Raw genomic sequence first — 25,024 nt, 5'->3', positions numbered from 1 at the left:
GCATAATTTTCTCTCAAATTTCTCAGTCTAGCATGGAAAATATAAATACAGATAGTTATAAATATGTGACATTATGCAAAGAAGTCATGAGACAATACAGCAGACACTGCAAATTCTATGCCTTATATCAGCTCAACCCATCTAAATTCAGTTAGAGCTACAATCGTCTTAAGTATCCAAATGAGGCTGATAGCTTCATGTGAAATACTTTATCTCAAGACTTTCTAGCACTTTGGGAGTTTACTCCACCTACCACTGTAGACCTGAAGTGGAAACGGGGAATTAGCACACCAACACCTGAAGAAACCCTCAACCAATAAGGGATAGTACTGGTAGTCCTGTTTTCTGTGGAACATTGTGACATGTGTGTCCTCTAGAGATTCTTAGAGTGCCCCCATTATTATTTGCAGCCCTGTTTTCCACATGGTAAAATGATGACACATTCTTTACTTTCATTGTCTCACTACTCTACTCACTCACTGTGCTTCCTAAGACTGCCTCCCAAATTAATAAGCTAAATTTGTCTGTTTCACCATCCTTTTTGCTTTGGTTGATGGGTAAAAGGATTACAAAGTAAGAGAGTTGTAATGAGAGGTGGCGTTAGAGGGCAGCCTTCAGAATGAGCTTTAGGAATTGTGTCACTTGGTCAGATGTCAACAAGGACTACACTGTTAGTGGTAAATGGGATGGTGACAACCCCTGGCAGAGTGCTAACTTTTGGCAAGGTGTAGCTTCCCAAATGACTAAGATCCTCACCATAGTAGATAGGGATGAAGTATAGGTGGAAGCACACTGTCATATACAAATTCTCCAGCTCTTGGAAAGCATAAGACAATAAAAAGTATGGTGGAGCTCACTGGTATTTTCTGGACAAGTCTTAACAAGAAAGACAGACAGGCAATAAGCTAGCCTCCTCTTGGAGAAGAAGATCCCTGATGGTTACTTGGAAGAGATGAATACATATTAAGCTGTTAAATGGAACTGACAAAAACAAACATTTCAATAGTACAAGTGAGATTCTTCACTGTGTTGGGGGAGAACTATAAGCAATTCCTTGGAGGCTAGAGTGAGGGGCTGGTGACAGATCTGGACAAGGTGTCCAAGGCCAGGTCAATGAGGCTTTTATGTGTCATTTTAAGAAGGTTGGATTTTATCCTATAGGTAATATGGAGTGATTCTTGAAGACTTTTACAATGCTACCAAATACAGAAAGTGATTTGATTATTTTATCAATTTTTTCAAGATAGAACATAACAAGTACCATTATAGATGCACAGGAAAGCAGTTAATTTATTATATATATTTTTTTGAAATATTTTTATAAGTTTTTGTATTTATTTTTCAGAGAGAGAGAGAGAGAGAGAGAGAGAGAGAGAGAGAGAAAGCATGAGTGGGGGAGAGGCAGGGAGAGAGGGAGACACAGAATCGGAAGCAGGCTCCGGGCTCCGTGCTGTCAGCACAGAACCCAACGCGGGGCTCGAACTCACGGACCGCAAGGTCATGACCTGAGCCGAAGTCGGAAGCTCAACCAACTGAGCCACCCAGGCGCCCCTTAATTTATTATATTTAATGGATGCTTAAGGACATTAGGGCTTACTTCTAACAGAAATTGATTTGACAAAAGCTTAAGGGTTTCATAATGTATCTTACTACTTCTTTAGATTAAACATACCACTCTTTACTTAAACTTGGATTCTTTGAAATTAATACCAAATTGAATGAGACTATATATTTCACATTCCCTCATGTTCAGAAAGAGGATCAAACTAGACTACCTTAGACAAAATAGAATTTTTAACAAAAATATCTTAAATATGTCATGAAAAATTACTCTACTGCCAGAAATAATGAGGAAGGAGTTCATCTCTGCTGTTCCTTTTTAATTATGCATCTAACCTTCAAAGCAACAACTCATACACAAACATAGTTTCATAAATTATGTTCAACTTAGTATTTTAAAATCAAATTTTTGACTGTGATTTGAAAGTTGGAATTCTGTCCCTTAAAATTACACGACATATGAGAAATTTGGTTTTTTATTTGGTTTCCTTGTTTGATTTCTATAGAAATTTGTCTATACAAATTGGGTGACCAGAGACTTTGAATGAGGAACAACAGGGTGACATTGTTAAAAGAATTTCAATTTTAGGTTGAATATAACTGTGACTAAATTTGCAACCTTTTTTGGTAAGTCAACACATGACTGTTTTGTCTCTCTGATTCCATAATAGTTATTAGAACATTATGCCAAAATACTATGTTAAACAAATTAGTAGCTACATGTAGAACAATAAAATTTATGTAAGTAACATTTATTTATACCTCAAATTTTCATTATATTTGTATAAACTAATAATAGAGAAATTATTGGATCCACACCAGAAACAAACCATAGATAAGATAGTATTATATTCAAAATTTTTTTCTCAGGGCCCCTGGGTGGCTCAGTCAGTTTAGGCATCTGATTTCAGCTTAGGTCATGATCTCATGGTCTGTGGGTTCGCGCCCCACATTGGGCTCTGTGCTGACAGCTCGGAGCCTGGAGCATGCTTCAGATTCTGTGTCTCCCCCCCGCCCCGCCCCTCTCCCACTCATGCTCTCTCTCACTCTGTCTCTCAAAACTAAATAAATGTTAAAATAAAAAATAAAAAAAACCAACTCTTTTCTCTATATTATCAGAGACTAAAGTTAAAAATAAATAAAACTTAATACTTCAATTATTTCAAACTGTATTAATCAGAATGTTAGTTTTGCTGCCAAAAAAATTAACAAGCTTCAAAAATCTCAATGTCCTAAATCAATAAAGCTTGTTTTTTTTTCTTCTCTCATCAATACTATATGTCCAGTGCAAGAGAGTTGGACAATGGTTGGGGACAATGCTCTAAGTACCAACCCATAAATCCAGGTTGACTGGGGTTCAACAATGTGATTGCCATCTTCTGCAACTTGGGAAGAGAGAATATAAAAAACTCCCAACTATTGTTGTATAATCTAGAAATGACTAGAAACGACTCCTACTAATTTTTTTTTTTACAGACTATTTTACAGAAATAGTCATTTCTGACTCTCCCAGTCATGGGAATCCACCATGCTGCCAGAAAACATGCTTGCATTCTTAAGAGAAGCATGCTTGGATTCTTCGAAATTAATATCAAATTAAATATACTTCTCACTCCCTCATGTTTAGAAAAAGGATCTACCTGAGACAAAATATCAGATATCTTAACAAAAATATCTTAAATATGTCATGAAAGATTACTGTACATAAAAGATTACTGAGAATCTGGATACCCATAAGCATTAATTACATATGCCAAATTACTAAGAACTATAATTAAATTATCAAATTTTAAAGTGGAAACTATAAATATCACGTCATTGTTACTATAATAAAGTAAAACAATTTGTTCAAGTTGTATGCCTTGAAGCGTCCTTGTATAATAAACTGATTTTATTTACTGTCCACAGACTTGTTTCAAAGAGGTTCTGTTGGAACAAGTAGATATTAACACAACTACCTTGAATTTATGCAAGGTCTTATTGTCAAGAAGCCACAAAACATTTATTCAGTTTATTATTCAGATTTGGTTGAGTAATGCATGTACTCACATTTTCCTTGGAAACTATTTTTTATAATTTACATTTCTTCATTGATTATCTACTTAAGCACTACAAATGGAGTTTGTTGCAAGATCTGAATACATAATAATGACATAGGTTATAATTGCATAATGCAACTTATATACTATGACTTGATTTTCTAAAGCTTTTGTTTCTCTCTATTCCTGATAGGCTAGGAATAATACACAGAATAAAAAAAAAAAGATTAAAAGGTAATGCACTCCAAATCAGCAACAACTGTCATTTCTGATTGGGAGGATTAAGGTATTTATTCCTCTTGGAGACATTTTTCTGTACTTGCTTCTGTCTCACTTTTTATCATTCTTTCCCATAATAAAGTTGGTAGCCATAACATATAGTTTAAAATTAAGCCAAATGTAAAGTTATCAAAATTTCTAAGTTAAAAAATTTTTTTTCTGTAGATAAACATTATGTTTGAATGCACTAGAACATTTATTAATTGTACAAATGTTTGCAAATTATAATTTTCCACCTCACGATTATGTCCCCTAAAATATATTGATAAATATGCTAGTTATCCAACAGTATCTATTTTTTTCTTCCAAAGAGAAAATTCTTTTCAGGATATAGGATCTCCCAAAATGAAGACTATATTTCTTAATTTTTCCCTCCTTTGTATTTTAGTATGTGGCTGAGCTCTAACAAATGAAATCTGTCATGTATTTCTGGATATCTCTGGCTTATTTCCTTTTGCTTTTTCCTAATCCATTTCTTCCTACCTTTCGTTTTCAACCTTAACCACCCCACCCCACCATCCTACCCCTCACCATGGAATAGTCAGTTGGAAGAAGCCTGAGTCTATAAGGACTTGATGGAATAGAACCATCATATATATTCTTCAGTTATGAAAGAAATAAGCATCTGATTTAAGCCACTGCTACTTTTAGTTTTCTGTAAATTTTATCCACACAAAATCTTAATTTGATATATAATACCTCAAAGAACTATTGTGGAAATGAAATAATATTTCTTGTTCATTAGCATGCTGCCTCTTATTTAGTAAATGTTTAGCTAAATGTTTCCTTTTTTTTTTAATGTAAATCCAAGTTAGTTAACATATAGTGTAATAATGATTTTAGGAATAGAATTTAGTGATTCATCACTTACCTATAATACCCAGTGCTCATCCCAACAATTACCCTCCTTAAGGCCCATCGTCCATCTAGCCCATCCCCCCACCCAACACCCTGCCAACAACCCTGTTTGTTCTCTGTATTTAAGACTCTCTTATGGTTTGGCTCTCTCTCTCTGTTTTTATCTTATTTTATTTTTGCTTCCCTTCCCCTATGTTCATATGTTTTATCTCTTAAATTAAACATATGAATGAAATTATATGATATTTATCTTTCTCCGACTTCTTTTGCTTAACAAAATACACTCTAGTTACATCCACGTTGTTGCAAAAGGCAAGCTATCATTCTTTTTAATATATATTAATTTTAATATAGATATGTAATATATTAGATATAATATATTTTTATATATTATATTTAATACAATATATTTAATATATTGGATATAATATATATATTATTAGATATAATTATATTTAGATTAGATTTAATATATATTATATATATATGTGTGTATGTGTGTGTGTGTGTGTGTGTGTGTGTGTGTATATATATATATATATATATATATATATATATATATATCTACCACATTTTCTTTAACCATTCATCAGATGATGGACATTTGGGCTCTTTCCATACTTTGGCTATTGTTGATAGTTCTGCTATAAACATTGGAGTGCATGTGCCCTTTTGAATAAGCATTTTTGTATCCTTTGGATAAATACCTAATAGTGCAATTGCTGGGTTGTAGGGTAGTTCTAATTTTTTGAGGCCCTCCATAGTATTTTCTAGAGAGGCTGCTCCAGTTTGCATTCCCACCAGCAGTGCAAAAGGGTTCCTCTTTCCCTGCATTCTCGCCAACATCTGTTGTTGCCTGACTTGTTAATTTTAGCCACTCTGACAGATGTCAGGTGATATCTCATTGTAGTTATTATTTGTATTTTCCTGATGGTGAGTGATGTTGAGCATATTTTCATGTGTCTATTAGCCATCTGGATGTCTTTTTTGGAAAAGTGTCTATTCATGTCTTTTCCCATTTCTTCACTGAATTATTTGTTTTTTAGGTGTTGAATTTGGTAAGTTCTTCATATATTTTGGATACTAACCCTTTATCTTATATGTACTTTTAAATTTTTTCTTTAATTTCTTGTTTAACCCATTCATTAGTAGGATGTTCTTTAATCTCCAAATTTTTTCTGGTGGTTGATTTTGAGTTTCATAGTGTTGCAGTCTGAAAATATGCATGGTATGATCTTGATTTTTTGTAATTGTTGGGGGCTGATTTGTGACTCAGTATATGATCTATTCTAGAGAGTGTTCCATGTGTACTTAAAAATAATGTGTATTCTGCTGCTTTAGGATGAAATGTTCTGAATATATCTGTAAGTCCATCCAGTCCAGTGTGTCATTTAAAGTCATTGTTTCCTTGTTTATTGTTGGTTTACATGATCTGTCTATTGCTGTAAGTGTGGTATCGAAGTTTCTCACCATTACAGTATTATTATCAATGAATTTATGTTTGTGATAAACTGATTTATATATTGGGGGGTTCATGTTGGGGGCATAAATATTTACAATTGTTAGATCTTCTTGGTGGATAGGCCCCTTAATTATGATATAATGCCCTTCTTCATCTTATTGCAGTCTTTATTTTTAAATCTAGTTTGATATAAGTATGGCTACTCCAGCTTGTCTCCGATGACCATTAGCATGATAAATGATTCTCCCTCCCCTTTCTTTCAATCTGCAGGTCTCTTTAGGTCTAAAATGAGTCTCTTGTAAGCAGAATATAGATGGGTCTTATTTTCTTATCCATTCTGATACTCCATGTCTTTTGATTGGAGTCTTTAATACATTTACATTTAAAATAATTATTGAAAGGTGTGAATTTTGTGCCATTGTGTTGCCTGTAGAGTTGGTGTTTCTGGTGATGTTCTCTAGTCCTTTCTATTCTTTGTTGCTTTTGGTCTTTTTTCTTTTGTTTTTGCCTTTTCATCACTCAAAGGGTCCCCCTTAAAATTTCTTGCAGGCTGGTTTAGTGGTCACGAACTCCTTTAGTTTTTATCTCTCCTACTATATTGAATGACAGCCTTGCTGGATAAAGGATTTCGGGCTGCATAGTTTTCCCATTGAGCATGTTGAATATATCCTGCCAATTTTTTCTGGCCTACCAAGTTTCTATGGATAGATTAGTATCTGCTGCAAACCTCATCTGTCTTCCCTTGTAGGTTAAGGACGTTTTTCCCTTGCTGCTTTCATAATTCTTTCCTTATCTGCATATTTTGCGAATTTGACTATGATATGCCTTCGTGATGGTCAGTTTTTGTTGAATCTAATGGAAGTGTCTGTGCTTCTTGGATTTTGATGTCTGTGTCCTTTCCTGGATTAGGAAAGTTTTCTGCTATAATTTGGTCACATAAACCTTCTGCCCCTTTTTCTCTCTCTTCATCTTCTGGGACTTCTATGATTTGGATGTTATTCCTTTTTAATAAGTCATTGAGTTCTCTAAGTCTTGTGTTGTGATCTTTTACCTTTGTTGCCCTCTTTTTTTCTGCCTCATTATTCTCCATAACTTTATCTTCTGTATTGCTGATTCTCTGCTCTTTGTCCATCCTTGCCATCATGGCATCCATTCGAGATTGCATCTCAGTTATAGCATTTTTTAATTTTGGCCTGGCTAGATTTTATTTATCTCCACAGAAAGGGATTCTCTGATGTTTTCTATGTTTTTTTCAACCCCAGATATTATTCTTATTGTGGTTCTAAATTCTAGTTCAGACATCTTACTTATATCTGTGTTGATTAAGTCCCTGGCTGTTATTTCTTCCTGTTCTTTTTTCTGGGGTGAATTCCTTCATTTTGTCATTTTGGAGGAAGAAAAAAGTTAATAGAATAAAACATTAAAATTAAAAAATTAAAAACAAAACAAAAAACCAAATAAAGGATGATAGATCCTAGGTGTATTTCAGTCTGCATGTTGAAAGAAGCTTGATAGAATAGAGAAAAAAGGGGAAGGGGAGAAAAAAGGTAAGAAAAATTTAAAAATTAAAAAATATATATAGAGAGAATAACATGAAATAAAGAAAATGAAATAAAATAATTTTTTTAAATTAAGTAAAAAAATAAAAATAAAATTTTCTCTTTTTGTATCCAAGAAAAAGAAAATAATTTAATCAAAAACAGAAGCAAAGAAAATGAACAAATAAGTGAACCATCAAACAGAATGAAACCTGCATGAAGTTACATCCAGTTTATCCTAGAACTGAAACTCTGAAGCATTTTATAGTCTGTACACTAAGCAGATGGAGTGACTTGTGCTGGTCTTCTGGGGGATGTGATTGGAAGGCCCCCAAGTGTCAGACTCTGTGCTTCACAGTTTATAGAGTCCTAGTGGTATTGAAACTCTCTCCTTTCTCCTCATCAATGGTTTAGGGGAAGAGATTTCTTGTTCAGTCCTTTGTGAGTGTTTTCACTCTTCTTCTCTCTTTCTCTCTGGCTACTTTTGGGTGAGTGCTTTTCTTGCACACTCCTGATGCACAGCACTCTCCCCTTTTCTCTCTTTCTTTCTGTCCTCTCTCCATGAAAATAGCTCCCTACCCTCTCTGGCTTTTCTCTCCCTCAGTTTCCCCCTCCACGCAATGTACCTGCCTAGTTGTGTGGCTCAAGTTATGCAGATTGTTGCATTAATCCTCATATCAATTTCCTAGGTGTTCAAAATGGTTTGGTGCTGATCTAGCTGCATTTCAGGGACAAAACAAGCTGGGGGTTTCCACGCTGCTCGGCCATCTTAACTACTTCCTCTTAAATGTTTCCTCTTTTAATAATTATTTAAGGGATGTCCATTCTCACCATTAATATTTAACATAGTACTGGAACTCTTAGTCTCAGCAATCAGACAACAAAAAGAAATAAAAGGCATCCAAATTGGCAAAGAAGTCAAACTCTCACTATTTGCAGACCATCTGATACTCTACATAGAAAACCCAAAAGATTTCACCAAAAAATTGCTAGAATTCATGATCAGCAAAGTTGCAAGATATAAAATCAACATACAGTAATCTGTTGCATCTGTATATACTAATACGTAACCAACAGGAAAGGAAATCAAGGAACCTATCCCATTTATAATTGCACCAAAAACAATGATACCTAGGAATAAACCTAACTAAAGAGATAGAGATTTATACTCTGAAAACTATAGAACACTTATGAAAGAAATTGAAGAGGAGTCAAAGAAATGGAAAAATAGTTATTTAAAAATATTTATTTTTGTGTGCTCAAGCAAAAGAGGTCAATTTGAGGAACAGTTATTGAAAACCTCTCTTTCTAAGCCTTGCAACAAAGAACAGAAAGCTAAGCTTCTGCTCTAAAAAAAAAAAAATAAAATTTATTGGGAGTAAATACTAAAATAGTTATAAGAAAACAAAAATTTATGCAACTTACCACAATTCAGTTATAAACTAGAAGCTGTTTGGATTAAAAGGAATTTTATTGAATCATTATTTCCAGACAATGTTTATGTAAATTTAAAAATCTAGAAAAAAGTTCGTAGGCCAAATACTCCATCAGATAGATACATAGATAGACTACTATTTAGATAGATAGACTACTATTTAGATAGATAGATAGACTACTATTTAGCTTTTATATTCAAACTAAAATATTGAAGAGTATTTTCCAAGTAAATACTCCTATTGAAGTTTGGAAGGTGATCTTAAATTTGTAATAATAAATATTTTAAATGATAAAAGTATATAAAATGTGTATTTTGACCTAAAATATATTAAATGTATTTGAGTTTTTGTGGATTTTTTTCTGCTAAGGATAAGTAATAAAAATTTTTCTATGAAACATATAAAAATAAGAAAAATATCGAGTAATCTTAAATCAGTTTATCCCAGTAAGTTTGGTGATTTTTACAAGCAAATTGAATTAGACATTTGTTAATATCCTATTCAACAAAATACTTGAAAGTTTTTTTGAATCTTTCAAGGTAGTCTCAGGTCATATTTAAATGCTGATATGTTTTTTAACAGTCATGGAAAATAGTATTATATCATTTACTTTCAGCATTCTCAGAGACTAAGAAATGCAACTTAAAAGTACATTAACATGCATATTGATTATATGTGATTATAATAAAAACTAGCAAATTATATTCATATGTATTTGTCCAGTGCATAGGAAATTGTTATATTAAAATTCAGCAAAATTAAAAATCTACAACCTCTTCACTTTTGATCCCTTCTACCTCAATTTTCCTATTTTAGGTAGGTTAAAAGACCAATTAAAGGGCTATTTCAATTTTTGCTTGGATTCTATACAGTGGTGTATCAGAGTGAACATAAGTTTCAGCCCTGTTTAGCCAACAACATATGAACTTCTTTCTTCTAAAATTTTGAGGTTGTTGAGAATAAAAGTTTTACCTGGCACCATGTCACATTTTGAACTTCCTTATTAGAATGGAAATAAATAAATAAATAAGCAAAGAGACTACATTTCCAACTGCTTGTGTAAAAATGTATTCAAAACAACAATGGGAAAAGAATAGTGAGATATATAAAAACAAAGATGGCACAAGTGATAAAATATTGGTAACGAGAACATTCCTTCAAATCAAACAGAATAAAAGGTATGATTATTACGTATATTTTAATTTTATGGGCATAATTTACCTCTCCACTTTAAGATTATTTTAAAACTGAATATTTCAAGTCATTAAATAAAAGGAAGAAGGAAGAAAGCCTCATTTACTGGCTCTTATTTTTTGCTATACATATGTTACCCCTTTTTTTCTTCTACAATGTTACATATAAAGAAAATGATGAAGATCTTTCTAACTCTAAAGTCAGGGATCAAAACCAAAATTCTGTGCTGTCTTAAACATACTTATGTGTTTGTACAACTCTTTGCAGAGTTTCATTGTGCCAATGATAATCCTTTAAACTAGAAATAGAACATTATTATTACATCCAATTTTTAAAGCTAAAACTCCCTCAGGGCTGCTAAATGACTTATCTGAATTTATCTAGGTAAATAGTCTAGGATATCTGTTGTTGCAATTATATAAAGGTTTTAATCATTTTAAGTTGCATACCACTGCAGGACTTTTGCTCTGTCACTAGTTGCTAGGCAGGTACACTTTAACAGAAAATCATACATAATTTAAATGACTATTTTAGAAAATAAAACTAAGAAAATTGCCAAATATCAAAAATATAGAAAAAATTATTAATGGCATTACTAGTTCATCTAAATCAAATTGTTATTAATACTTTGCTATATTACCCCCATTTTTCCATTACTAATTTATTTGTAGTCAAACTACAGCAATATTTTTGCATTTTTTTATTTGTAAATTTTTGTACTGATGTGTAGTTGAAACACAATGTTATATTAGTGTCAGGTGTACAAAATAATGATTCAACTCTATATGTTATGCTATGCTCACCACAAGTGTACCTACCATCTATTACTATATGGCACTATTACAATACCATTGACTATATTCCCTATGCTGTAATCTTTATTCTCATGACTTATTCAACCCATAATTGGAAACCTGTATCTTTCCGGGATTTTTTTTAACCACTTAAACCATATTCTTTTCTCCTCTGTGATATTTTTCTCTTTGAATACATCTTGTTGAAAAGCACACATATATTCATTTACATACCTTATTTTTATATGTCTTCAAATAAAATGGATGTTAAGTATGTTTTTGGTGCAGGGCATTATTTTCATTAACCTCTAATATGTGACAATGTTTTGCATATTTATAATATTATTATTAATAAATGAATAAAAAACGATACATTCACATATTTCAAATAAAGTTATCCTTTGTTATTATCTTTCAAAAATAATAATAAACTTCATTTCTTACAGATATTGCTACAAATATCTTAGAATACCACAAGTCAACTGTGATATAAGAGACTTTTTACTATTATCTAATAAAAACTTTAAAAGCTGAACTTTGGAGTATAAACCCTTCAGAGTAATTCTTGATTCTTACCCACATCTATTTGAACTTTTTATGTCAACTTTCTCTGTTTGTTTTATTTTATATGTTGTCTTAGATAGACTCTCAATGTGTGATGAGAATCTCATTCTCTGTTTGAACTGGAAAGAAAAATGCTTCTCTAGGTAATAAAAGAGATCCACTGGTAAGCTGTGTTTTCTGTGACTGGCTATGGCCAGAGCTTACCAGCTGACTGATGGCCAGATTTGAATGTATTTCATAGCCTGACTATTAGATCACAGTGGAGGAAGAGATGATAAAATCAGCCTGCTTTCTTAAATGAGGTTGGTATATACTTCAGCTCTGTTTTTAAAAAAACTTATTCTCTTCCTTCCCTTTAACTTAAACTATGGAAATTAAAAGTCTTTAAAATTAGAGTTTTTATATAAGTAACAATATAAAATGAACTGTGCTGTTAGTGCAGAGCCAGATATGGGGCTCAATCTCATGACCATGAAATCATGACCTGAGCCGAAATCAAGAGTCAGATGCTTAACTGACTAACCCATCCATGTGCCCCTGAACCCTTCAGCATTTAGAATCAATTATTATGTGACTGCTTTAATTCTGCTTGTTTATGAACTCATTTTTCAGCAGATCTTTTTCTTTTGGTCTTCCATCATGGCTGTCTTTCTTGATAACCAAGGGTAACTTCTCACAGTCAGATCAGCTCACAGAGACTAGATTTACCTATTATATTTCCATAATTTTTTTTACAAAAATAGCATTTTTTCTAATTTTTCATATACTACATCTTTTATGTTAAATGAACTCAAGTATTAAAAAATTTTAAGAATGAATGTTAACATTTCCTGAAATGCTACAATACTAAGATATTTGCAACTAACATTCTGGAAAAACCTTTCATATATTTTTAATGTTTGTGTATGTACATATTTGTGAGTGTGTAAATATTTTAATCTGAAGCAAATCTACTTACAATCTTATAGTAATGTGTACATACGCTTGTATTTATTTTTGTCACTTTGCACTTTACAAAAATGGGATCATTTTCGTACCATGGCGTTATGAATGCATTAGGGGTTACATAATATTTCACTAAGTGGATAAACCAGGATTTATTCAAGCATCAGTTAATGAATGGACATTCACTATGTTTCCAGATTTTGCCTCTATCAATAATGCTGCAATAATCATTGTTTTGTATATATTCTTATGTTTTGGTGTTTACACATCTAGGAAGCAGATTTCATGAGTGTATCTGTTGGATCAAAATATATATATTTATATCAATCTATATTAAAAAGCTGTTTTCTAAAATTTGCATTCCTAATAATAATCTATGAGTTTATTAATTTTGTCATGCCACTAAATGTAAAGTATTTTAATTTTATTTATTCCTACCTGCATCCATTCATGCATTTATTTATGCTTTTGGTCAATCTGAGTAGTGGAAAATAATATCCCATCATTTCTTTACTGTGTAATTCCCTGATTACTGGTATATTTGAGCAATTATTCACATATTTACTAGCCATTTTGGTATTTTCTTTATTGAAATGCTTATTTATATGCTTGCCCACTCTTCTATTAGTGTATTTTCCTAATTAATCTGTAAGCTTTTGTTGTAAAGTATAGATGGTATCCCTTTATTTCCTATATTATCTGAAAATATTCTAATTTATCATGTTTCTGAATTATTTTACATTGTATTTTCCCAAATAATTTCTAAATTGTCACCAAATTTATCTTCCAGAGTTATATGTACTAGCTAAAATTATCACAACTAAAATATTAAGATGTTTATTTTATACTTATTTAATTACATTTGACAACTGAAACTATTTATCTGAAATTCCAATTTACTTGGGGTTTGTTGTAGAACTGAATTCTTTTTCTTCCCAGTAAATAACCCATTATTATGGCCCTGTTTATAAGTAAATTCACTTTTTCTGTTCAAATGAAATACAACCTTTGTCATATATTAAATCGTCATACATAATCAGATAAAATAGTCAACATTTTTCTATATTTTTAATCTATTTTTCTCTTCATAATGTAATACCCTTATATTTTAATTTGGGTAGATTTACTGCAATATAATATCTGGTAAGCTCCTCACATTATTCAACTTTTTCATTGAGTTAGTACATATTATCACATATATCTCCTTCTGTATAAAATTTAACATTTTATTCAAATGTAAAAGACATTATTGTCATTGCATTCGAAATAGAATTAAATTGATCAAATAATAACTTAAGAAATATTCACATTTTTATTTAGTCTTTCTACCTAAGGATATTTATAGAAATCACCTATTTAGAAGTTCTAGATAGAATACAAATGGCACTATGACTGTAAGTGAAGTTCTGAGAATCTGTACTTCCAAATTCTATTGCACATCCCCATATTGGGACAGCTTCTAAAAACCTCCAAGGTCATGGGTAAACTCAGCCCTGATCAATGGGAATCACGATGTTTCAAATATTATATGTCAGGAACTTTCCCAAGATATAAGAAACTATTCCCAAAAAAACTTAGTGTAAAATGTGATGATGAATGATTCAATGATGGCAAAATAAAAATCATCCTTTGTGCTCATAAATAGACAGTTGAGCATGCAAAAAGAGTACTCTGAATGTCTGTAAGTAAATACACATTTCACTGGTAACTCAGAATTTCCATGAGAAAGGGTTCTTGTGTTAAATATATTATGGGGATTATACTAAAGTTACTTTAATAGGCTAACAACTGGGTAAAGAGATCTCATTTAAGATTTTTGCCTTATAAAACAAATATTTTACTTAATTATTTGTTGGATCACTGGTACCAACCCAGTTTTCATGATTGTATGAAAAGTCTTTATATTTCCTTCAACACTCCCTTTCTCTCTTAAAATAAAAAAAAAAAATTACAGTAGTTATCCATTAAGCCTTTTTAGCCCTTTGATAATCTAACTTCATAGTCAAATATACTCTTGACAATCTATGACTATTACCTAATGTTATCTGCAAGGTTTTAACAAATGTTTTCACTTCCTCCTAAGAAAAGGGTGAAAATATTAAAAACTGACAAGGTTTGTGAAAAGTCTCTATTCCAATCAAGTCCAGATTTTTCTTCATTTTATAATCCACACTATGTGAACTGTCTGTTTTTTTGTATCAGAAAATATTTTATTAATTCAATTTAAATTTAATTTTGTGTACTTCTTTTGTAGGAAGAGAGTAGATTTCTGGATTAGTGAATGTTTCCTTTTTTATTTAGTGTTTGTTTATTTTTGAGAGAGAAAGAGGGACAAAGCATGAGCAGGGAAGGGGCAGAAAGAGAGGGAGTCACAGAATCTGAAGCAGGCTCCAGGCTCTGAGCTGTCAGTACAGAGCCCGATGTAAGGCTCGAACTAATGAACCAGGAGATCATGACCTGAGCCCAAGTCGGACACTCAACGGAGCCACCCAGGCGCCCCGTGAATGTTTCATTTCATTATGGTTTAATTTTATGTAAATATGGGAATTTGAGAGATATAAAATTTAAAGTCATTATATCTGTAAAAATCAGAAACAGTCCATCTGTGAGAGATTAGTCTTTGGAGCTAGACAAGGCTTTCGTTAATGCTTCTCTAGTTACAAGCCACTGAACCTTGGACAAATTAGTTATATTTTGTGCTTTCAATTTTCTTACATTGAGGATTAAATGAGTTAACACAGATAATTGCTTATAAGAATGCTAGTATGTTAGTTATCATTATTTTTTTTTTTTACTTGACTCAACAGTTTTGAGTAGTTAGGTAAGAATTGCACTTTCTAACACATGTAGACACAGGTGCAATGATTTATATCTATCCAATCAAGAAGCAGTCATGTCCTATTATCAAACCAGGGTTTCTTATTTTCTTATCCAATTCAGTTTCACATGCTGTTGCAGCCAATTTCCATTTGTATATATGACATATTTAAAATAAAAAAGGAAAAAAAAAAACAAGCTCTTGAAGATGTCAGGTTGAGAGAATGGATATGAATCTTGGCATCTTAAGGTTTTTTTTTTTTTTTTTTTTTTGGTGGGGGGAGGGTATTTTACTCAACCATCACTACTGCAGTGCTTACTCTGTTCCAGGCCCTGTACTATGTTCCGGGAAGAACCAGTAAAGAAGGTCAGTCTCATTGATAAAATATGAGTTTAGATTAAAGAATCATTAAGGATCACTCTTCCACCTCCTGAATTAGAATAGTTTATGTGTTCCAAGTAAAGCTTTGAATACTTAAAGTGTGGCTATATGTGAAAATTATCTTATTAATAAGTTAATAAATTGATCTTATAAATCAACTTTGTTTCTGAAAATGATTTAGAAATGTATGTATATGTATACTTTTATGAAAATGTATATATACACATATATACATAACATGTAAAAGTATATATATGTTTATATATTTTCCCTGTAAACAATTTCCAGAAGACAAGACAGTTCCTAAGTATTATAAGCACATACTAATTAACAAAATTTTATGGATTTGAATGTTGGCTTCATGAGTTAACAGATGTGTGACATTGACCAATTTCTTTAATTTCTTGTGCCTCCATTTTCTTTATCTATAAAATGGGGATAGTAATACTACTTACCTAATCAAAAGGTTATGAAGTTTAAAGAAGTTATTATATACAAAACACTTAAACATTACCTAGGATATAATAAATGCTTTATAAGTGTTAGCTAACATTTATTCATGATACTTAAACTAACTTTATTTTTTTAATGCCTATTTATTTATCTTGAGAGAAAGAGATAGAGAATGAGCAGTAGAGGGGCAGAGAGAGAGGGAGACAGAGAATCCCAAACCAGCTCTGCACCATCAGCACAGTGTCCAATGTGAGGCTAGAACTCACGAACCTTTAGATGGTGGCCTAAGCCAAAGTCAAGAGTTGGACAGTTAACCAACTGAGACACAGATGTCCCTGCTTTCATTGTACTTAAATAAATTTGATCAGTTTACTAATTTCCACCCTGTCCTGATAAAGGTTGGAACAGGTAAATACAAGCATATCTTTCAGTCTTCTTGATCTAAACAAAACTGATCAAGAAGGATCATTTCATGTGCTAAATTCTCACTGTCTACATCTTCTGCCCTCTAGCTTAAAAGATTAACAGGCTCTCACACTTGTGATAAGATTATTCTTTTCCTAGGAAGAATCAAGATTGAGTCCTACATATTTGGAGAAGACCTTGCCTATCCTTATCTCCTATATTTATCTGTAGGAGTCTAGTCTAGTAGCATTCCTATTCACTCATTAATTTTGTCTCAATTTTCTTATTAGTGATATCGATATTCATACAAATGATTCTTCCAACATTTTGATCGTTAGTACTTGAGCTCTCTCATCACATCATATTTTTCCTCTGGCTTTAATTAGCCATTATTTTCTATGGTTATACACTACACTTTAAGTGCCACTAAATCAATGTCTCTATAAGCTCAATATCAAGCGTCTCAACTGCTAACCATTATCTGTCCAGCTTACTCTTTCTGGTACCCTAACTCTAAAATAACTTTCACCTCACTACTAAAGTCTGTTAATCCTCTCATCTTTTCATTATCTTTTACTTCACTTTATATCTTCCCTTCTCTTTTTCTAGCTTGCCTTTCAAAAAACAAACAAACTTTTATAAGCATTATCTTGTATGTCCACTTAAGTTTGTCATTTGTTTGTAATCATGGAATAAAATTCCATCCTGATTTAACTCATTCTCCTCTGGTTCTTAACCTGTACCCACAAAATTGAAAATAGTTGGAAAAAACATAACTACTTTGACACATGGTTAAAACCATGACATAAATCTCAAATGAACCCGTAATGCTTGGAAATTGAATTACATTTCTCTAATCCAACCACTTTGTTCATAATATATTAGAGCATTAACCATTACTTTATACATTCTTTTCAAACCTGAGTCATCTCCTCCTGATCCTCAATCCAAACTTCTTAGGGTTGCTTGGGTGGCTCAGTTGCTTAAGGGGCCAACTTGGGCTCAGGTCATGATCTTGCAGTCTGTGGGTTTAAACCCCATGTCAGGTTCTGTGCTGACAGCTCAGAGCCTGAAGTATGCTTCAGATTCTGTCTTCCTCTCTCTCTGCTCCTTCCCCCACTCACACTCTGTCTCTCTCAAAAGTAAATAAACATTAAATTTTTTGTTTAAATTAAATTTCTTAATGCCTGAGAAAATCAAAGCAATAGGAAAATATAAGGTCCCACTGCTATATCCCTACCACCTTCTCACACCTTTATTCATTTTTCCGGACTCTCTCCTGTCACTCAAATTGAACTGTTCACTGCTACCTAAAGCCAACATTTTCCCTTCACCTTTTCATTCCCTCTTTCACAATGAAACACAGCATTCTGGGAATTCTGTCATCTCTACTGCATAATCACATTTTTCATAGGTGTATCAACATGGTGTTATTTTCCAATCTTAAAAATCCATCTCTAGAAATTATCCTTCAGTAACTCACTCTCTCTCTGTAGCCCTTTTATATGAACACTTCTTAAATGAGTGCTCTATACCGTTGCTATTCAAATAATGGTCCTTGGACCACCATCATCAACATTATCTGCGAAATTGTTAGAAGTGCAGAACTCCAGCTAGACCAACTAAATCAGGATCTATAGTTTAACAAGATTCCGTGATTGGTATGTACATAAAAGTTTGAGAAGCACTGGGTTATACTCCTCTCCAATTTTACTTTTTCCATTCTCAAATCCTTTCCAGTCAAGATTTCACTCTTAGAGCTCCACTGCAATTGCTCTTATCAATGTCACTGATGACATCCTCATTGCTAAATTCAATGGCCACTTCTCAATCATTATTTTATTTGAAATATCAACAGCATTTTAGAAAATGTGTCACTCTTTCCTCCTTGAAATACCTTCTTCACTTGGCTTCTCTCACAGAGCTTTCTTATGTGAATTCTACTTTGTTAAGTCCTCCTCTTCTCTGTAACCTCTTTTAAAGCACTCAGACTCTAGAATGTTCCTCTTTTCATTCTCTCCGTATTACAGATCTCATGAATTTAAATGTATTTATAATCTGATAACATGCCTCCTCTCATTCTCTGGACTCACATATACAACTGCCTACTCCACCAATCCACTTGGATGTCTAACAGATATCTGTAACTTAACATGTTTAAATTTGAGTTATGTTATTCCTTCATAAAACTGCTCCATCCACAATCTTGCCATTCTCACTTAATAACAACTTCACCTTACAATTATTCAAGACAAATGTCTTTAAATCAACCTTGACTTTTTTCTTGCTCCTATAATCTGCATCCCATTCATCAGGCTATCGTATTGGCTCAACCTTGAAAATATATCCAAAATTCAATTGCTCAAATCAATTCCCCCATTATCATCTTCATTAAACTACCACCATCCCTTGATGGGATTATAGCAATAACCTAGTTGTTCTTCCTCTTTCCAAACCCCTCTCCACCTTACAATTTATTCTCAACAAGCTTCCAAAGTGTCCCTTTTAAAATGGAATTTGGACCATATACTTGTGTGCTTAAAACTCCCAAAGAGTTCCACTTTTATTCATGGCAAAAGCCATGATCCCCAGAGCACTTCAGTATCTGGCCCTTGTTGTTTCTCTGATTTTGTTTCTTACAACTCACCATTTTGCTCACTACACTTTTGTCATACTGGCCTCCCTATGCTATTTGAACAGGTCAGTAATGCTTCCACTTATAGAATGCTTCCACTTATAGAGAGGCCTTTGCATTTCCTGTGCCTAGAATTCTCTTTCCTTAGATATAAGCCTGACTTGCTCACTCACCTACTCCAAGTTCTAAATGGTGCCTTTTCAGTGAGACAGAGCTGATCACCTATTTGAAAGTATCTTGCCCAGACCTATTCTTCTCCTTTATGCAGTTTAAATTTTTTTCATATAATTTTCAAATTATAACTATATCAGATAAGTATGATTTCAGTTATTAAGTATGATTTCAGTTATTAATGATTTCAATTATAAGTATAATTTCAGTTATTGCTTTTCTCCTTTATATGGAATACATTTTTTTTTTACTTTACTTTTGGGACCCTTCTATATTATTTAAACCTGAAAAATAGTAATGCTCAAATTATTTATTGGATGAATTAATAATAGTCACTATTTATTAATAATGTATCCATTATGAATATATTTTTATTACATGAGAAATGAAAAATTTATGCATTTTATAACATTACCTTGAAAACATATTTAGTAGCAAGAAATATGGTGCCTGAGTAAAATGCTTCTGTATAAATAAATGTATCTTCAGAAAGCCTAGTAAATAAATATCTCAGTGATAAAAAATCTCTCCATAAGATGTCTCCTGTGTTATTAGAGCCCTGATCACAAATCATGGATTTGAAGTACATATCTATAGCTCAGCTGTGTATTTATTTTAAGGCCAATATTTCTTAATTTTGTCACTAAAAGAGAAAGCCAGCTTCTCCAAGATGATGACTGACAATAAATAAAAACAGATTTCCCAGACCTTGTGAATTGTTTTAACAATTAGGACCTATGGCTATTCATTGATTTAGGTCAAAATTTTCCATAAAAATAATTTTACATGTAATTATATGATATTTGCAAATTGAACCTGGAAAGTTCTTTGACCTGTCTGCACCCAATCCAACAATATCTACTTAGGAGCCCCTCTCTCTTGCTACCTGAGGTTCTATGTACTATAAGTTAATCTTTACTTTTCATCTATCTGTTGATTACTCTCCACCAGCTCAAATATCTATAAGTTCTTCTCATAATTAATGAAAATAAAGGAAAAAATATTCCACTTAAACCATATTTCTTCTCAGTACTCTTTTACTTTCCAAACTCCTTACTAAATTGTTTATATTCTTTATTCTTTTTCTTCATATCTCAAAATCATTGTTCAACCTACCACAATCTGCCTTCCATCATTTTGTTACCAATATAGATAGACAGATAGATAGATAGAGAGATAGATCTAATTAGTGTCACCAATTAGCTCTACTAAATTTGCACAAAATATTTTTTGGCAATATTGTACAACCATTCAGGAGCAACCGACACTGTTGACAGTTCACTCCTCCTAATGCATTCTTTTTTTTTTTTTTTCGGTTTTAATAGGCTCCATCACACTATCCTGTCCCTCATTGACAATCTGGCTGCTGATTCTCTAGTCTGTTTGTCATTCCTCTCCCTTTAAGCTTTCCCTAAGTGCAAGTTTTTTTTTTTTTTTCCTTGAGGACTAATCTTTCAAAATTCACTTTTCTCATGGGCCATTTACTCTCTTAGTTACTCTAAGTATGCTAATGTCAAACAAGACTATGTCTCTTTCAAATATATCATTTGCAAATATCTTCTCCCATTCTGTAGGTTACTTTTTAGTTTTGTTGATTGCTTCCTTCACGTGCAGAAGCTTTTTGCACTGCAAAAAGGGACCCCTTTTTGCATCAAGGGACTCCTTGATGAAGTCCCAATAGTTCATTTTTTCTTTTGTTTCCCTTGCCTCCAGAGACATGGTCTAGTAAGAAGTTGCTATGGCTGATGTCAAAGATGTTGCTGCCTGTGTTCTCCTCTAGGATTTTGATGCTTTTGAGGGTAAGTATTCAAAATCTAAAAAGAACTTATCGAAATAAACACTTAAAAAATAAAAATAAAAATAATTCAGTGAAGAAATGGGCAGAAGATATGAACATTTTTCCAAAGAAGACATACAGATAGCTAACAAACACACGAAGAGATGCCCAATATCAGTCATTATCAGGGAAATATAAATCAAAGCTACAATGAGATATCACCTCACAACTGTTAGAATGGCTAAAATTAACAACACAGGAAACAACAGGTGTTGGTGAGGATGCAGAGAAAGGGAAACCCTCTTACACTATTGGTGGGATGAAAACTGGTGCAGCTACTCTGGGAAATGGTATAGAGGTTCCTCAAAAAGTTAAAAATAGGACTACCCTATGACCCAGCAACTGCTCTATTAGGTATTATCCAAATGATTCAAAAATATGGCTGCATCCCAATATTTATGGCAGCATAATCAACAATAGCCAAATTATGGAAAGGGACCAAATATCAACCAACTGATGAATGGATAAAGATGTGATATCTATATATATATGATGGAATATTACTCAGCCATCAAAAAGAATGAAATCCTGCCATTTGCAAAAATGTGGATGGAGCTAGAGTATATTATGTTAAGAGAAAGACAACTACCATATGATTTCACACATATTTGGAATTTAAGAAACAATAGATAAACAAAGGAGAAGGTGGGGGAAGAACAAAAGAGAGGGAGGCAAACCATAAGAGACTCTTAACTATAGAAAACAAACTGAGTGTTGATGGAGGGGAGGTGAGTGGGGGGGGGCAGGCTAAATGAGTGATAGTTATTAAGGAGGGTACTTGTGAAAAGCACTGGGTGTTATATGTAAGTGATGAATCACTAAATTCTGCTCCTGAAACCAATATTGCGCTATCTGTTAACTAACTAGAATTTAAATAAACCTTGAAACAAACAAACAAAAAAACTAAAAATATTTTCAGACCCAATATGAGTTCCAGCTGTATGTACAATTTTTCTATTGGTTCTTACCACTGAAGTGACTCCAAAATACCACTTTTCAACTTGATCAAAATTAAATTAATTAATTCAACCCCTCACTCCATCTCTGACACCTGAATTCCTTCTAATGTTTCTTATATTTTTATATCTCCAACTTCCAAGAACAGAAACCTAAGAGTCATCTCAGAACTCTCCCTTTACTTAACCCAAAATTAATCAGTTACCAGCCTGACCAATTCTATTTCTTCAACAACTCTAAAATATGTCCCCTGGCACTGCCCTGTTTCAAATAATTATGGACCATTCCAACAATCTCATAACAGTTTTTCCTTGGTCTCTTTGCATTCGCTGTACACACTGTAGGAAGAATAATCTTAAAAGCATTAATATAATCTCTATCCTGTTTAACAATTTCAACATCCTTATTATAAAATAAAAACTGATTAGTAAAATGCAAAATTCTACATCATCTTCCAGCATTGTGTTCCAAATGTGCCTAATTCCTCTCTGGTCTTCCAACTGGCTATTGCACACATCTGTATTTTCACATATAAAGTGCTATCTGCCTGGAATGACCCCACCTCTTTGTCCAGCTTTCTTAACTTCTATAATTTTTTTTTTAAGATCTTGCTTTATCTTTGACTAGGTTAAGAGCTTCTGCTGTGTATATATATAATCATATATATATATATATATATATATGTGTGTGTGTGTGTGTGTGTGTGTGTGTGTGTCTGTGTGTGTGTATACATATGTACATATGTTTGTCCATCTATAATCCACTGTTATTATTCTGAAGTGCTGCTGGCGTTGTGGGAAGGTGAATGAGATGGAATGTGTTCAGTATAGTCTTCTGATTAAATCTAAGTCTTTCAGGAGGCCTGTGTCTTGGCTATAACTTTCAGAAGGGTTTCTACCATGTATAGCTCCTGTCCTCACTCCTCAGATATTACAGAAAAACTAGACGGTACTAGAATGTGAGGAATGCCCTTCCCCAACTGGAATAAGGGTCTGGCAGAGCTTTACCCCTAAAGAATAGGTGTTTGTCAAAGAGAATATTCTGGGCTTAATTCATTAATAATTACTCTTCCCATACCTTTTCCATAAAGGCATGCTATGAAGGTATATTTTTGGATCTTCACTGTGAATCTAGTGAATTCCCAAAGTGAAACTCATAAGGATTTAGGACTACCCTTAAGATATGGTCCCCAGGATATTCTCACTCTAGAGGGATTCTAGTCCATATTGAACCTCTAGCAACTGACCAATATTACCATTTTCTGGATCCACTGGCTTTTATACCAGGTAACCAGATATCAGCTGTGATTCTCTAGATTTTCCTGTTTCTCAGTATGTTGTAGGCAATGGTTTGCCCTAAAACCTTAATTCTCTGATGATTCTAGGAAAAATAATTGATTTTCTGTTTGTCCAGCTTTCTAATGTTATAAGGATGAGTTTGACAACTTCCAAATTCTTTACATGTTGAAGAAGAAATCAAAAGTAACACAATTTATCCTTATCCCCTATTACTGCCTGTTTTTTCTATTGAACTGTATGTGTTGGAGAATACTCATGCTATCTTTCTCCTTTACTCAGTGAGCAGTTCATACCTTAAAACATGCTAAAGAAAATAGCTATTTGTTGAATGTATTTGTAGAATGCATTAATTAATGAATAATGAACACTTCAAAAAGAGACTTTACTTTTATAAAAAATAAATTTTTAAAGGAAAAAATTCTATTTGAATTCCACATTTTTGGCAATTAGATAAGAATCTCAATAAAGTTAAATTAATTCATGATCTTGTGGAAAAATTGTTTTAAGTCAAGATTTATTATTTTAACTAACAACCTTAGCTAATATAACATTTTAAATGCTATTTCTAAATATGCTTGTGTTTTTATTAATAATTTCCAAAAGTCTGTAAGTGATGTATAAATTACTGGGAAAAATATCGTCTTTTTCTGAGCTAGATCTACTAATTTTTCATGATACGAAAGCCCATTAGGTCATAGACTGCTTATTCTTTATCTTACTTTTAACTATTTGTATAAAGTAATACAATGCATTTCTTTTATACCACACTCTTAGTCTTAAAATGGATTAAATTTTTCCCTCTTAGAAAAAGTTTTTATGGGTTTACAGTTGTCTTTCCAGGATTTTCCTTTCTCTTGCCCATCTGTGAACCTGTCTAGTGTTATTGATGGAAGTGATTGTTTAGCAATAATATTGTATGGGAAACTCCTAAATTCTTTGGGGAGAATATTGGTTTTGAACTCCTGTTTTAAAACCTTGGCTCTGCCTCTGGCTATTTGAGTAAGTGTAACAAATTGTTATTAAACCTGTAAACTTCATTTACCTGCGCTTCCTGTTGGAAGGAATAGCATCATTTGCATTATGTTCTGGTTGTAAGTGCAGTATCTGGTGCTTAGCAGATGCTCACTGAAATATAGCATACATCCCTTTCTTCTTCATTGATGGCAGCACATGATGTTTATTTACATCTTAGCTATTTGTGTTTGGAAGACATGGTTTTCTACTGTGGGAAGGAAAACTGCAGGTTGGCTGAGGGGCACCTGGTTGGCTCAGTTGGTTAAGCACCTGACTGCAGCTCAGGTTTTGGTCTCATGGTTCGTGAGGTCAAGGCTTGTGTTGGGCTGTCAGTTTGGAGCCTGGAGTCTGCTTTGTATTCTGTGTCTCCCTCTCTCTCTGACCCT

At 32.9% G+C, this 25,024-nt stretch overlaps 1 pseudogene; it reads right to left on the bottom strand.

Annotated features, from left to right (window-relative positions):
* The window catches only part of LOC115522915, a 145,901-nt pseudogene that overhangs the window by 7,325 nt on the left and 113,552 nt on the right, over positions 1 to 25,024 (bottom strand).

The sequence above is a fragment of the Lynx canadensis genome, chromosome C2, assembly GCF_007474595.2.
Source record: "Lynx canadensis isolate LIC74 chromosome C2, mLynCan4.pri.v2, whole genome shotgun sequence".
NCBI classification, from domain to species: Eukaryota; Metazoa; Chordata; class Mammalia; order Carnivora; family Felidae; genus Lynx; species Lynx canadensis.
Note: the sequence above shows the minus strand (reverse complement) of the source record. Positions and strands in the feature narration are given on the sequence as shown.